The sequence below is a fragment of the Echinops telfairi genome, unplaced genomic scaffold, assembly GCF_000313985.2.
Source record: "Echinops telfairi isolate 266 unplaced genomic scaffold, ASM31398v2 ScPeMD7_18;HRSCAF=68, whole genome shotgun sequence".
Taxonomy (NCBI): Eukaryota; Metazoa; Chordata; class Mammalia; order Afrosoricida; family Tenrecidae; genus Echinops; species Echinops telfairi.
Genome location: NW_022103915.1, coordinates 51,231,923 through 51,249,143, shown reverse-complemented (window position 1 = coordinate 51,249,143; position 17,221 = coordinate 51,231,923). Strand labels below are relative to the sequence as shown.

At 42.8% G+C, this 17,221-nt stretch overlaps 1 protein-coding gene and 1 pseudogene across 1 annotated transcript in view; both read left to right on the top strand.

Annotated features, from left to right (window-relative positions):
• Positions 1 to 17,221, top strand: part of FBXO34 (F-box protein 34) — an 82,457-nt gene that overhangs the window by 22,349 nt on the left and 42,887 nt on the right. The window lies entirely within an intron of this gene.
• LOC115868843 lies at positions 11,636 to 11,702 on the top strand (annotated as a pseudogene).

Below are 17,221 nucleotides of genomic sequence, written 5' to 3'. Positions count from 1 at the left end.
CTTTAAGACCCCAGACACTATATCTTTTGATAGCCAAGCACCATCAGCTTTCTTCATCACATTTGCTTATTGCACCCATTTGTCATCAGCGATCGTATTGGGGAGGTGAGCACACAGTACTAGACTTTTTTTGTTCTTTGATGCCTGATACCTGATCCCTTCAACACTTCGTGATCACACAGGCTGGTGTACTTCTTCCGTGTGTGCTTTGTTGCAAGAAGGCAAGAATTTGTCATAAGGATTTTGTATTGGCTGTTTCCTGTACCTGGAACACCATTCCTTCAGATAAAACCTCTTGCCCAACTTCTTCACCTCCTTCAAATCTTTTCTCATATATTACCTTGGAGGAGCCCTCTGCTAATCTCTAACATTGTAAGTGCTCCTCTCCCCCAAACTTTTCTTACCCTAGTCTATTATTTCCTTATTTAATTTACTTACGACTGTCTCTCTTCCCATCAGAATGTTAGTTCCTGGAGAACCTTATTGATTTATTTTAATCTACGCAGTGCCTATTCAATATTTGTTGAATGGATGAAGGCAGGAAGGAATGTAACATGGGAAAGTTAGCTGTAACATAGTTTACAGTCAAATAATTGATACTTAAAAGTATTCTGTCATATAAAAATGTTGCCATGCTTTTTCCTTAAAGTGACCCTGGCGATGCAGGGAAGAAGCTGTTAGCCCAAGGTCTGCGGTGTGAACTCCGAGTTGCCCCCGGGGCTCCAGGGGTGGCGGTTGGCACCTGTAAGGATGTCAGCCTTGGAAGCCCTGTGGGGTGTTTCTACTCGGTAGGTCACTCTGAGTTGGAATTGACTTGATGGTGACTGGTTCAGCTTCCGAGACAGCACCAAAGCAGGCCGACTTGTGCCGCACTGAAACAACGAAACGAAAACATGCACTGTGGTCAGACAGATTTCTGCTCAGTGTAGCCCCATGCGTGTCGGGGTGGAACTGTGCTTTCTTAGTGAAGAGCACTTGACAGGAAAAAGAAATTAGGAATTGATTGTGGGCATGATGTACAATGCTTCTTGATGTGATTGAACTGGTGAATTGTATGATATGTGAATTGCATGGCAAAAAAACTGTTGGAAAAAGGTAAAGGAAATTAGCATGTCACAAAGACTACTTGACTACTCATGTCACAAAGAGACCTTTATCTTTTATTTATTCTAGCATTCCTTAAGAATTGAGGTATTGATGTTTGAAGTATTGTTATGTTCAAGTTGGCCATTGCTGTTAATAATAAAGCATAGTTAAATAAAGCCAAAGCTGGATGGGTCCTAACGAGATGTACAACTTAGTAGACTTGGTTTAACTCAACTGTCCTTCAGCCTCTCTTTTAGGGCAGCCTTTATGCTCTGTTTTCATCTTCCCCCCATTAGATTCAACAGGAAGGCAAACGTTATAAGAAACCAAACTGACGGACTGCCACTGAGTCAATTCCAACTAATAAAAACCCAAACCAAAAATCAGCCAACTGCCATTAAATTGATTAAGGCTCATAGCGACAGGGTGGATCCTAAAGGACAAAGTAGAAATGCTCCCTAGGATTTCTGAGGCGGTAAATCTTTATGGCAGTAGGCAGCCTTATCTTTGTTCTGAGGAGCAGCTGTTGAGTTCAAACTGCTGACCCCGTGATGAGCAACCTCATTTGTAATCCCTGTGCCACTAGCGCTCTTCAGAAGCAAACAGCCTCATCTTTCTCCTGAGGGCTAGCTGGTGGGTTTGAACTGCTGGCCAGCCTGTGGCTAGCAGCCCGCGGCTGAACACACAATTCACCAGGGTTCCTCCACAAGTTGGTTGCATAGGAAATGTAATTTGGGGGAGGAGAAGGGAGGTAGGGTAGACAGCGGGTAGGCTTTTCTTTTGACTTAAAAAAAAAATCATTGGGGGCTCTTAAAGCTCTTATATCAGTTCATATGGCATGTGTCAAACACATTTGTACATATGTTGCCATCATCCTTTAAACATTTTTTTTATTTCTACTTGTGCCCTTGGTATCAGCTCCTCATCCCCCCCCCCCCCCCATTTTTTGTTTTGTTTTTAAAGCAAGACACAAAGTTATTACATGAGGAACTTGGTGATGGGCAATCAGTGTATTGGTTGAAGAAGAGCTTATGATGAAGGTAGTAGACTCCTCACCCCATGCCTCCCCACCTCGTTTCTCTCCCTGGGGCAGGGGTGGGGGGTGGGGGGGCGCGCCTCAGTTGTTTGTGGTTTGGGTTTTACCAGTGACAATCCTCTGATTACTACGGTTGTACTTCCATTTTTGGTTTGTCGGTTTTAGGCATTAGATGCTCACTTTATATAGTGATAGTCAAGATTTCCCTTCCATTTGTCAGAGATTTTGAAGAGCATGAGACTGTACCCCACGTGCAAGCTAACAAGTTAGCCCACCTCAGTTTCACGAATGCTGAAGGACATGAGACTTGTGGGTTGGAGATGAAGGACCGTATCGGCATATAGGTACCTCTCTGACCCCAATTCCTGCAGAGACTCCCAATTGAGGGCCTGTAACACCAGTACGTGGCGCCTATTTTATTCCAGGGAAAAAGCCCCGAGTTTGGGGTGGGGGGGTTTGAATATTTTATCACGGGCAATAAGCATACTTGCCCTTTGCTACAGAGGGTGACAGGAATTCTGCCTGCCCTTTGCTCTGGAGGAAAATGCTGCAGCTGTTTTCCAAGGCTGTTCACTCTCCGAACATCCTTGAAAAGATAGCACAGGATAGAGAGCCAACCATACCTTGTTTGCAAGACAGGCAGAAACATGAGAGACCCAGGAATCATGAAAACCTGTTTTCCAGCACTACTGCCCCCTCCTTAACGGTGTGTCTGCTTGGTGTTGTTATATTTTAGCTTTCTGATTCCCTTTGGTAACATTGAGGTTTTTGTTTCATTAATAATAGTTGTTTTCTTTTGACTCCATGCCTTGTAAGATGAGCGTTTAAGATTGAGATCCTTTCCAGTGAGTGTTGCAAAACCAACATAAATAATCTGGTTCCCAGAACTGAAAGTCTAGGAGGGGTCGAGTGGGTTTAGCTCCAGGTGCTCAAGCAGTGATTGTTTTGTTTTGGTAGGGTTTGGATGGCAGTTTACATAGTAAATTGCTTTCCATTCAACAGTTTATATCCATGCTGCCTCTCAGAGGAGCCTCACCTCCTCCCTGGGTTCACGGTTTCCAGTCACAGGTCTTTCCTTCCCTTTCCTGCTTTTTGAGCTCTGTGGGCGAATGCTCCCCTGTAGGTCTCATGTAGTTGATTGTACTGATGACTACATTGATCCCTTTGTTATTGTTTACTGTGTAGGCTTGTGGCTTGGCCGGAAGTTGCTCCCCGGGGGTGGGTTCAGCTGGAGGCTGGAAGGCAGGTGGTCAAAGGACCATGGTGTCGGTCAGCACTAAGCCTGGTCTCTTGATTTTGAGTTTTGTTCTGCATTTTCCTGGCTCCCCTGCCCCGGACCTTGTGCTGTAGTCCTGATGGCGCGTGCAGTAGTGGTAGCTGTTGGAGGCCGGCTTCCAGTGGTCAGTGAGCCCTCTGCATTGTGTCAGACTGTTCGTTGTGAGGGATTGGTCTCTCTGTGTCCCAGCTGTTTGCTCTTTTTGTCTTTACTCCCGACCCCCAGCCAAAACAGACTCCAGGCTGCCCTCTGAGCTGAACAAGCCACTCTTGGGCCAGAGTGTCTGTCACATTGAAGACCCTGGGGAGCACAGAAGATAGTTCCCCAAAGAGAAAACATGGTGGTGCTACCTCTGCCCGCCCGCCCTCTCAGAGTCACCAGTTGCCTTGGTTTTTATTATAGAACCACCTGAAAAATTAAAAACCCTTTTAAAAGAAAAAATGTCTCAAAATTGTAGCATCGCCTTTTCTCTTGTTATTTCCCTCCTCTGCACACTTTGTTGAGAAAAACTTAAGCTCGACTGATGTGAGGATCGCGTGTCACAACCGAACATGAGGACTGGTTTCTCCTGATAACAAGTCCGAAGTACAAGAGACAGAGTGTCATCCTCCTTGCCTCTAAGGAGCGTCCGGCTGTACTTCCACTAAGAAAGGTGGTTCTGTTCTTCTGGTATTCTGTGGTCCTTCAATATTCGTCATCAGCGCCATAGTTCAAGGGCATCTGTTCTACAGCCTTCCTTATTCAATGCTCGGTTTTCACATGCAGACGCGGCCATTGAAAACACCATGGCGTGGGTCCGGTGTACCTTCGGCCTCATCAACCTCCTTGCTTTTCACCGCATGAAAGAGGTCTTGTGCAGCAGAATTACCTAATGCAAGGCGTTGCTCGATCTCTTATTGACCTCTGCTGCTTCTATCCATTAGGTTATCAGTAACTGACGATGTTTCGATGCCATCCATAGGGGTTTCCCCGGCTACTTCCGCTGAAGTGTTCACTTTATCCCATCTTTGCAGTCTGTTCTTAGTCTGCAAGCTCCACTGAAAGCTTGCTCCTTTTGGTTTTGGTTTTTGAGGCGACCCTGCAGGTATTGGCAATACCAGTGACAAAGCTCTCAGCATCACAATAAAGTCAAGCAACCACAGCACAGCGACCCTGTCAGGCACGTTGTGGGGGAGTGTGCAGGCTACGAAGGTGAATTTTGAGTGTCTCCATGTTCAAGTTGGTTTTCATTGTATTCTTACTCTGAAAAAAGCAGTGTGGCCGGGAGTAGAACTCTAGCTTGAAAACCACTTAGGTCAGAACCGTGACGGCATCGTTTCATTGCTGGCCAATGGCCTTCCTTGATGAGGAAGCTTAGGTTGATTTGGTTCGATTCCTGTTCCTTGGGAGGTGATTTTCGTATTGTTGATTTTTTAATCTTTGTTGGGAACTTTTCCAGTGATACACGTTTCACATGGGTCTCTCTATTCAGTGTTCTCATTTAATCTATAAAAGACTTGTAACATTTAGCTTTGTAAGATCCATGTTTTTCTGAAAACTTTACTCAATTTTTTTCTGTTCATTTTGGGATTCCTGTTAGTTAGACTGCTGCTTTTTTCCCTCCTTATGATTGCTTTTGTCTGTTTTCTGCCTGCTTTTTAGAAAGACTTCATCTCCCCCTTTGAAATCAGTTGTTTTGCTCCCAGGAGCCCTGTGCCATTCTCTTTGTTTTTCACATAGTGTGTTCATCTTGGATGTTTCTCAGGATCTCAGAGCATGGCAACACGTTCTGGACTGTCCTGAAGGTGCCCTGGTGGCACAGTGGGTTAGAGTCCTGTAGAGTCAGTAGTTTGAACCCACCAGCTGCCCAGGGGGGAGAAAGAAGGCTTTCTACTCCCAGAAAGATTGACAGCCTCCAAAACCCCAAAGGGCAGTCTGCTGTGAGTAGGAACCCACTAGATCGTGGTGAGGTGTTTTTTTAATGTGTTTGTGGGAGTGGGGGGAGGGGGGTGTCCGGTCAGATTTGTGCCTCTTTGTTTCCGTGTCTTTTATATTCATAAATGTTTGGTTCTGATTTGACTAATTAAATTTAGGAATGAGGAAGTAATAAAAAACTGAGTGGAATTTTTGTACCTGCACAGAATGTGTCAATTTGTAAGCTTTACACAAGGGCAATTAGGGACCACCCCTCCCCACCCCCCACCCCATTATTTTTTGTTAAGTGGTTCAATGCCTATGATAGTAGTGCTGACCTTATTCTGAGTTTAATTTTATTAAAGAAAGACATACCACTTTGTGAAACAAAAAGAAATGGAATATAAAATTTCAACTTTTTTCCCTGACTCTGAAGGGGTGTGTGTGTCCATGATCCAAGGTCTAGAAATGCTTGAATAGTCACTTTTCCTGTATTTTAGAAGGAAATGTTTCAGAAGAAAGAAGGTAGCGCAGGACAGCCCAGATGGTCTGTTCTCAAATTCTGATTCTGCCACTTACTAGTTAGTGCCCCCCTGACGTACCCTTCCTTCCGTCTGTGCCTCAGTTTTTCCGTCAGTAGCGTTTACACCATAGCTGTCCCTACCAACCTCTTAAGAGTTGTCACTTAAAGGATTAAGCTAGTTAAAGCAAATTTTACATGCCTGACCCTCTATAGTGAGCTTTTAGAACATGCGACCTTCCCTACCAATAACAGTGATGATGTAGGTTAGATATGGCCGTGATCGCCTACAGTGGAAGTTTTGTTGGTAGAGTGAGGTAATTTTATATTGTGTGTTTTTCCTAGAGCTGCAAGGAACACTTAAGGTTGTGCCTCTTTTCTTTCTCTTTTTTGGTATCTTTACTAAAAGGATGAAATCTCTGTATATGTCAATGTGTAAATTTTTCGTACAGTTTTTTTGAAAGGCAACCCTCGCCCCCCTTGGCCCCTGTGAAAAGACTTTCACTGTTGATAACTTGATAAGTCTTGAAGTACAGCCAGAAAACTGGAAATGAAAACAAAACTATTTTCACTCCTATACACTCAATGTACGATGAAAATCATATGTGTGCCGGATGTTAGTGAAGTTTGTGGTTCCCAGCGAGACACACATTGACAGTCTACTTCTTACACTGCCAAGATGCCAGAAGTTTTCTTTACACATAGCAATTTAGTGTAGAACTAGGAAATAATCTCACCCCAAAAGAAACTGTTTTCTTGCTTTGAGTCTGTCCACTTTATGGTATAACACTGGCACTCCCTCATGTCACCCCCCACCCCCCACCCCGCAGCTTTTGCCCACTCTGTATCCCTAAAGACAGAATACCAGATTTATAAGGATACTGATAAGGAAAGGCAATAATAATGAAAACTTTTTTTAAAGGAGATCTTTGGCTTAAACCAGAATCTATTTACTCTGGTTATCTGAATGAATCCCATTGTAATTCAGGGAAAGCCTGCGTCAATATTCCTGTAATTCTGAATTGAATTTAAATACTATGTGTGAGTTTTCCTCTGGTGAAGAAGAGTTTATCAGGTGACTGTGACAGCTGATTAGAAGTGGTAAAGCAGGTTTCCTTAGCCCTCTGTGGACCTCTCTTCATGTAATGACGATTAAGAAAAAGCAACCTTGTTAAGAGGAACATTAAAAATACCTTTCTTTAATACCATGGTACTGTATCTGGTACCGTTATGAAGATAGTAAGTTGCCATAGTTTCCTCCTCTGTACACTGAAGGGAACGGGGTCCACTCAATGGCCTTGGTTGGGTCTTGAGTGAGGCACTAAGTGGAAGCCTCCATTCAGCACAGTAGGGAGTATGGGAGAGACTTTGAAATGTTCTGGTTTCTGTAAGCATGGTGGTTGGAGTTGAGAGCAGTCCTCCCGGAGCGAGTCGGTCAGAGGCTGTGGAACAGCTGGATAGGTGAGGTCTGTAGTGTTTCTCTCCCTGACTCCTCTGTCCTGTCTGTTGGAGGACATTCAGAAGATGGGCATTACAGTCCTTTCACAAGAAGAGGCACAGTTAACAGGAACACAAAGTGACAGAGGGCCTAGGGAAATAGGAAGAAGGTACAGCTGTGGCTCTGGAGTAAGCAAGGGTGAGCTAGTAGCAACATGTTGTATCCCAGGATTCTTAGGTGCTTCTCCCAGAGTGAGAGCTCATCTCCCCGGCTGTGGAAGAGTCTGAACTAGGAGGGGAGTGAAGACTGGAATGGAAAGCCTTTCCTATTACATCATTTCTTTTTTTATACACCGAACATTTATTAATTCATATAGTTCTTGAGGGTAGAGAATCTAGGGACCATTTAGCTACATGATTCTGGTTCAGGGGCTTCACACCAAATTGGAGTCAAAATCTTCTGTTGGAGCTACAGTCATCTGATGGCTTGATGAGGGTCTGTTTCTCCCCTAAGGGCCTCTCCGAAAGAGTGTTTAAGGGTCCTCCTGACACGGTGGCTGACTTGTTCCAGGGCAAATGAGTCAAGGGGCTATACTAGAGCTGCACTGTGTTCTATGACCTAGTCTGAGAAGTGACACACCATCACTCCCTATCACATCATCTTGAATTACATTGGGACCTGAGAGCATGCCCACCAGTTAGGCTGCCTAGGCCTGTTTTGTTAGGCTTGTTATTGGGGCAGAAACTTAAATGCCCTTGCTCACCTCAAGGTGTTCTCTGCAATCTGGAAAGTGCAGGGATAGTGGAGTCTTCCAAGGAAATTCCCTTTAGTAATTTTTCTTTTAAGTAGTGGGAGAAGTGACAAGAGTTGTAAGAGGTTACAATATTGAGTGGTAAGGCTGTATCTGAGGCTAATGGCTTATCACCAGTGTTGTCTTCTAAAGAATCCTGTTCTCTTAATTAATTTTTGATTGCATGCTATATGTTAGGCACTATTGCAGCATAAATGAGAAAGAACATCAACTTTGGGTTCTTTGAACAGAGTAGACAGGTTCTATCTATATAATCAAAATGTGCACTGGGTACCAAACCTCTGTGAAATACCGGATTCAGAAATAGTGCCCTGCCCAAGGCCAAAGAGCTAACAAGTGAACCCTAAAGGCTTTGAACTCCATGTCCCATGAAACATTTAAATCCTCTTGTGTATTTTTAAAATACATGTTCACATCTGATTGTTGCTTGAGGTACTGTCGAGCTGGCTAAGTGACCAGCAGGGGAGGACAGGGCCTGCTCCCATGCCTTCCTCTCAGCGGGGTTCTTCTGGAGCCCGTAGTTGCAGCCCTGGGTAGGTCTGCTCATGGAAGGTCTTTCACAGTGTCTTTTTTAGGGACTGGTTTTACTTGATAAGAAGTCCAACATAAATGAGTTGAGGACTTGCCAGATTCACGTCTCAGGAGTATTCTGACTGCACTTCCTCAACAACAGACTTATTTGTTCTTCTATCAGACAAACACTGTGGGGTTAAGTCTGTTTCCCACAAAACACCACTAGGATGGCTAAGTACACGAGGGCTTCACAATTTGTGGAAAGATAGAATTTAAAAGACACTGCAATGTTTTCACGAACACATACTTTAAGCTGAGCTTATTTACATCACAAATGTACTCATTGGTTAGTACAGGTAGAGAGACAAACCACCGCTAAGGAAAAGCAACTTTCTTACCCTTTTTGTCAGCCTGAGTTTTTGGTAGCTGTTATTCAGCATCTCCTCGGTGACAGTGAGTGCAGTGGTTTTAATTCCTTAGTCCTCTCTCATTTGTGGTTTCTTGAGACTACTGTGTGCTCTACGGCACTGGCCATGTTGGCCGAAGATGGCAGGATTCTACAGCCTTAAATGAACTTGCTGAGTCGTCACCAAGCCCATCTCTGCACACCTTTTCAAGTAGAAGCCAGCTGACCTGCTAACACGATTGGGCAAGAGGCACAAACAAAGCATTATACTTAGGAAGATAGTAGCTGTTTTAAATCTCCGTCACTGTCTTTTGAAAATCTTCAAATACAAAATCACTCCAGAGAGGATCTGATAGCAGCACTGAGTTGAATGTCTCATTGGCAAACACTTTATTTATTTTTATTTTTATAAATCATTTTATTGGAGACTCTTACAGCTCTTACAACAATCCATGCATCAATTGTCAAGCACCATCTGTACATTTGTTGCCCTCATCATTCTCAAAACATTTGCCTTCCACTTTAGCCCTTAATATTAGCTGCTCATATTCTCCCTCTCTCCCCCTCCCCCCTCCCTCATGAACCCTTCATAATTCATAAATAATTATTGTTTTGTCATAAGTTACACTGTCCAACGTCTCCCCCCGCCCTCTCCTCTGCTGTCCATCCCCCAGGGAGGAGGCTATATGTAGATTCTTGTCATCGGTTCCCCCTTTCTACCCCAGATTCCCTCCACCCTCCAGGCATTGCCCCTCTCACCACTGATCCTGAAAGAGTCATCTGTCCTGGATTCCCTGTTTCCGGTTGCCATCTGTACCAATGTACATCCTGGTACAATCTGGTCTAGCCAGATTTGTAAGGCAGAATTGGGATCATGATAGTGGGGGGGAGGAAGTATTCAAGAACCTAGAGGAAAGTTATATGTTTCATCGTTGCTACCCTGCACCCTGATTGGCTCGTCTCCTCCCCACACCCCTTCAGTAAGGGGAGTGTCCAGTTGTATACCAATGGGCTTTGAGTCTCCACTCTGCACTCACCCACCTTTACAATGATATGATTTTTTGTTCTTTGATGCTTGCAAACACTTTTAAGTAACATTGTATTGTATAACGGGCTTCTGCTCTTAGCTTGTTTAAACACAAAACTCTCTTTTTTCTACTTAATGGCTTACCAATAAAGAATAATTCATGAGTGATAGACTTTACTCACTGTTGGTCTGTGCTGTATTTTACTGTGGACCAAATAAATATCAGCTAGAAATCCATGAATTGCTGTAATGCACCAGTTGAACAACATTAACCATTCCCTTTATAAAGTACTTGATAAGAATTCATACCCAAGGGTCATGGAAAAAGAGAATAGGGATCTGAGCAGAAGTTTTGTAAGATTACTTTCACTGGTCTCGCTGCCATCAAGTTGCTTCCACATCTGGTGACTGGAGCACAGCAGAACTGCCCTGTGTGTCCCCAAGCCTATAACTCTTTACAGAACAGAAAGCCTCAGGGCGGCTGGTGACCTCAGACTGGTGACTTTGGGGTTAGCAGCCCAGCATGTAAGCCACTATGTTGTCAGGGCTTCTTTAAGTTTACTTTAGAGAGACTTAGAAACAACTTTTTGTTTGTGCTTCTAAGTGGCTCAATGAAGTGGTCATGATTCTGATCAGCAGCATCAGAAAGGACCTCAGAAGGGACATGTGAGGTTTTTAGAAAGATTAACCCCCTTACATTGAGTGCTCTTAGCATTTTGACAATTTACATGCATGTCTATTAAAGACATAAAACTGGGTAATTGATGCTGTATTATCACTTCAAAGATGAAGCCTATTTTCTAATTATTTCTACCAGGAAAGAGGATTTTGTGGCATTTCCATATCCTGGCAGTATGAGATTGGGGTTAGGGTAGCATTGGAAAAGGAGGAAGACTTTGCCATATATTAAATTTGCCTGCCAAGACTTTCTTTCAATAATACCATAATACTGTTTTTTTAAACTCAGCATGCATACTTTAATTTTGAGGGATGACAACTGTACCCTCCCCCATGAAATATTTTCATAAGTGAGCTATGTTAATTTTTCTGATAGGCTTTTAAAAACTTGAGACGGCAAGGTTAGAAAAAAACATGAAGGGTGTACCCCCCACCCCCCAAAAAACCATCCCAAACAATGATGCTCATTTGTTTTTTTGATGTGAGGGGGTTAGTGTATTTGGAGTTTGTTCCACCAGGTCAGACTGTTAATCAATCTTTCTATGTAGAGGTTCTGAAAAGATTTCATGATCGTGTGAAACAATAAAGGCCTGATTTATGGCAGACAGGGAACTGGGTTTGCCACCACAACAGTGCACCTGCTCATGCAGCCATCTCAGTGCACCTGTTTTTTGCAAAGACCAGCATGCCTCTGTTGCCCCACGTACCTGACTTACCTGAGCTTGCTCCGTGCGAACTCTTTTTGTTTATTCAAATGAAGAGGGACATGAAAGGACGAAGATTTGAGGATGTAGAAGAGGTGAAGGAAAAAACAAGGTTGGTGCCGTCAGCCATTCAACCAGATGAATTTGAAAAATGTCTCGAAGATTGGATTCGCAGACTTGATAAATGTATTAAGTGCAGTGGAGAGTACTTTGAAGGTGGTAAGATTGTTTTACAAAAAAATTTAAGGAGTGTTACAGCTCTTTCAGAATTTGTCTAGCAGGATTTCTGTTTTGTTTTTTTTCTGGAAACCTACCACCCCCCAAATAAAGTTTAAAGGAGGGGGTAATGGAGAGGGGGAGAAATGAGGAGCTGATACCAGTGGCTCAAATAGAAGGCAAATGTTTTGAGAATGATAGGGCAACAAATGTACAAGTGTGCTTGACACAATGGATGCATGTATGGATTGTGATGAGTTGTATGAGCCCCCAGTAAAATGATTATTTTTCATTTAAATACGTAGCTTTGAAAAAGAAAAATTCCAGGTGTTTTGGGGGGGTACCCCCTCATGCCACCTGGGTGTTACTTGCACAAAATACTGCAAACTCAGTGGCTGGATGTAACCGAGAGTGCTCTCTTCAGGGAGGATAATGAGAAAATTAGCATCAGCCCAAAGCTGCTTACTAGGAGGTTGCAGGTGAGACATACATCCTCTCTTCAGCAGTGGACTTTACCAGATTTGTGCACCAGCCGTCTCTCCATGACACTCGCTGCTTCTCTACAGGGTTCATTATTTCATTGCAGCAGCCACATAGAACATACTCAGGACTGTGGAGTTCATCGGTTAGTAACAGGTTATAATTTAGCATCAGCTTTAACTTGTAAGTAACGAGCCAGGGTACACTTCTTCAGGCAGGCTAGCTTCCAACCTCAGTGCTCTTACTCAGCCATGCATGCAGGCTGGCAGGCTTCACTGTCAGCTGTACACACTGTTGACCCATATTCTTGGCCTCTGCTCAACTAAGTAACTCCGTTCTTGAGTTCCACCGATACCTGCCTGAAGGCACCCTACTCTGCCAGGGCCTCCAGCCCATAGGCGCTCAGCTCTGTCCTGGCCTTTTTCTTATCAATACAATTTTCTTTTCTCCTTACACTTCGTCATAGCAAGTCCCTGTTATTATCCTGTGTGTACTGAGAAAAATTTATCAGGATGCCCCTTTGAAATTCACCCAAACTGTAGCTCTAAGCTGCTGAGCTGACCTACCTACCGTGAATTTAACTGGCCTAGATCCTGGTGGAAGCCACTGTTTTCTTTTTTGTTTGATGATTGTACAACTCTTCTTTTTTTTTTTTAAACATTTTATTGAGGGCTCTTACAACTTATGTAATGATCCATACATCAATTGTATCAAGCACACTTGTACATATGTTTCCATCATTATTTTCTAGACATTTACTTTTCTATTGAGCCCTTGATGTCAGCTCCTCTCCCCCCACCCCCATCCTCGCGGCCCCTTGATAAATTATAAATTATTATTTTCATATCTTACACCAACCTGTCTCCCTTCCCCCATGGTCTCTGTTGTACATCCCCCTGGTGGGGGGTGGGGTGGGGGTGTGCGGTTATGTGGCAATTATTACAATCAATTCCCCTTTCCTCCCACCCTACCTTTCCCCTACCCTTCTGGTATCGCTACTCCCTTTCCTGTTCCTGGATTCCGTGTGTTGTGAGCTCTTTGTGTGTGTGTGTGTGTATTGTGAGCTCTTATGTCTTACCTGTACCTGTGCACATGCTTCAGTCTAGCCCACAATGAAAGGCAGTACTAGGGTCATGACAGTGGGGGGTGAGGAAGCCTCAAGGAACCAGAGGAGTATTGTGTGTTTCATTGGTGCTTTGCTGCACCCTGATCGACTCATCCCTTCCCTGTGACCCCTCTGTGACGTTCCTTTGTCTACAGGTGGTCTCTGTGCCCAATCCCCCTTGTTTTCAACAATATGGTTGGTTGGTTGATTGGTTTTGGGTCTTTAATGCCTGTTATCCGATCCCAGTGACAACTCATGATCGCACAGGCTAGTGTGCTGCTTCTATGTGGGCTTGTTGCTTCTCTGCTAGATGGCCGCTTGCTTTAACTTCAAGCCTTTAAAACTCCAAACGCTTTATCTTTTGTTAGCCAGCCACCATCTGCTTTCTTCACATTTGCTTTGCACCCATTTTGTCTTCAGCGATTGTGCCTGTGGGTGAGCATCACTGAATGCCAGTCTGTTAGAACAAAGAGTTGCATTGTGGGAGGGTATGAGCAGAGGCCTGTAGTCCATCCACTTCCTCAGTGTATTGACATATAAATATATGTACATAGGCCAATACCTCTATTTTTATGAACTAATGTATTTATCTATGTACACACCTATGCTTATACCTCTATCCATATCTTTGCTTCCTGGGTCATTCCTCTGTTTCCTGTCACCTTCTTCCTGCCCCACCTGCCTCACCTTACTTCCACCTCTGAGTAATTCCTCTCAGGAAGCCACTGTTTTGATTGCACCTTGCTCTCCAGATTGTGTTGATAACTCCAAAACTTTTCCCTGATTAAAATTTGTTCTATAAAGTTGTAGTGAAGATCAGTTCTCTGAGTTAGCTGACTTTAGTATAAAGCCCTTTAGTACCTAGTGAACTGAGAGTTTGCTGCAGTCAAGATTCTTGCTTACAATTGAAAATGTGATGAGATCCCAACTTCAGTAGTTTTCACATCAGTGTTATGTCTGTGGTCTTCTCCCATCAGTCTCTGGACTTCAGCCACCTCTTTTGCCTTGGTTGACAGTCTTCCTTCTCATGGTTCATCTTTGAGATCTTCTTGACCTTTTTAAAACACTTGAACCATCTGAAAACTGTTATTTATGTAGGGCACCATTTCCATGAACTTGTTGCAAAGCGTCAGTCATTTGGGAAGATGTCTACTTTTTAAAAATGTTCTTAGCCCTGACCTCAAAATTGTTTTCCATGGCACAAAAAGTACCTCTGTTTTGGAAGGCACACTAATGAGGGGAAGATAAATAAGTACATGACTGAGAGAACTTATCTGCAGCCATCCACTGCTCAGAGACATGTTTAAACGTTTTATTTGGAACGAACCATGTGCCTGGATTAACTGGAACCTTAGTACATGCCCTCTTAAGTTCTCTTCTGTTTTTGTATGCTTGGAATATGTCTACTTCATCCTGTCCCATACCACTGAGAAGGAATCCAGGGCAGGATGGACATCCAGGATGTGTCTGCCTTGTGGCCGTCGTAATAGTAGTGGCTGGTGTATCTCACTCCTGTCTCACTCTGCCTGATGGTAATGAGGGCTCCTCAGCCTTAGCAGATTCTCACAGTCTCGGCCAGCCCTTTCTTGGGAGTTGGCAGAACATGATTAGAAAGCCTGTGCTAAAGCCCTTTATTACATCATACCATATACAAGCATATTGATATGCTGGTGAAGATCAAGGCTCGTAGCCTTCAGTTCAATATGAAGAAATCACAATTCCTGACAACGGGACCAATAGGTAACATCATGATAAATGGGGAAAAGATAGAAATTGTCAAGGATTTTCTCTCACTTGGATCCACATTCAATGCTCACGGAAGCAGCAGTCAAGAGATCAACCGAAACATTGTTTTGGGTAAATCTTCACAAGACATCCTGAAAGTATTGAAAAACAAGGGTGTTTGAAGACTAAGGTGTGCCTGAACCAAGCCTTGGTATTTTCAGTCACCTCCTATGCATGTGAAAGTTGGACTTTGAATAAGGAAGACTGAAGAAAAATCGATGCATTTGAATTATAGTGCAAAACTATTGAAAGTACCATGGGCTGCAAAAGAACAAGCTGATCTGTCTTGGAAGAAGGACAGCCAGCTGCTCCTCAGAGGGCAGGCTGGAGAGCTCAGTCTTGGTAAGTGGAGGGGCAGTGAAAAAAGGATTGGGCTCACTCAAACGTGCGACCAATTGTGAGGATGGCGCAGGAGCCGGCCGGGGTTTCGTTCATTGCACATGGGATTACTATGAGCCCAGCAGCACATTCTAGATATAATTATAAATTATATACAATATATACATTATAAATCATTTTGTTGGGGGCTATTTCAGCTCTTAAAACAATCCATACATTCGTTGTATCAAGCATATTTGTACATATGTTGCCATCATCCTTTCCAAAACATTTTCTTTCTACTTGAGCCCTTGCTACTAATAAGTTTTGTTAGTACCAAGTTTGTAGTAAAAGTTTGTAGCAATTTTTGAAGAGCGAAAATTGGCATTTCAAAAATGAATTATTTTATTGACAAAATACCTGTGTGGGAGTCATGTTCTTTTGTTTTTACTAAATTGATGTTAGAAGAAAATTTTAATATGAGAAGTATCCTCACTGTATTAAGCAATTTGTAGGTACTTTGGTAGACCTCAGTCTGGATCATGCAAGAAAACTCATAGGATTAAACTAAATCTTGAAGGAATATAACTGGTTTTTTTAACTTTAAAAAATACCACACAATTTAAAACCAAACTCATTGCTATTGAGTTGATTCCGACTCATAGTGACCCTGTAAGATAGGGTACCTGTGGTTTTCTGAGGCTGTAAATCTCTAGGAATGGGCAATTAAGACTTCAGTAGAAGAGAAAAGATGGTTTTGATGTGTGTTTGAATGTATTAAACAAGATTGTGCATCAGAAGAAACTAAGCAGCTGGTACCTTGTAAGGGCACACAAAGGAGAGACTGGCATTGGGCCTTCTTGCTTAGTCACAATGATGTGTCTGCTGGTAAATGAGGTGATGGTGTTCTCAGTTCTCATAAAACTGGCACTGGCTCTGTGTTTCCGCTAGGGACTCTTCGCTTTTGCTATGGCAACTTCATTCTGTCAAAAACTTTTTAACCATCTGCCAGGCCTCGAGTGCTGTACTTTTCATGTTGAGAATAACAGGTTATCATCAGCGCTATCCCTCAGGACATGAACACCATCACTGTCTTTCTTGGCCATGAACATCTCCTTCAGAATATATGATTTGGGTACTAATAATAATGTGTCTAATGTGTCATTTGTGTGTGTGTGGGGGGGGGGAGTAGAATCGCTCTATGAATTTTTAATCTCCAATTGTTAGTGACCAGTTTATTGTGAACTAGAATAGTTTTATTTTATTAAAAAATGAATTTTCTTTGATTCGTAGTACTCAGTTCATTGAAAATGAACTTTCTCAACTATAGTTTCCACAATTGTCAGAGATAGCAGGGTTCCTGCAGTGCAAACTAGTGAACATGAGTTGCTAGCGTGATTGAGATGGAATGATTTATTAATGTGCTTAATTAGCTGGTATTTCTTTTGACCTTTAATAAGTATGTTCTAAGTAACATAAAATAGGATGATTTTGTTCATTTAAGTTGTTGCTAGTTTATTTAAGAAATAAGTATATCCCTCTAAATATGTGATTCAGAAAAGGTTTGCTACAGTGTGTGTCTTTATTATATATAGACAGATTCTCCCCTAAAGGATTATATTGTCCATTTAGCGATAAAGAGGAAAATATAGAAACCAATAAACAAAATCTGGCTTTGGGCAGGTTTTGAAAAACACTATTCTGGCAGGTATACAATATCTTGCCTCATTCTCACCCAATCTGCCAAATAGATTTAAGAGCGTGGTGGCCTCAGTCTTACAAATAATAATAAATGATTCTTTTTATGTTAAAATGTAAGTCACTGTAAGTAGCTAGTAATTTAGAGGCCAATCCATTTTATTTGTTTTGTTAATCTCCTTAGATTTAGATCATACTCTATGAAACTGGCTACTTTCTCTCCCCCCCCCC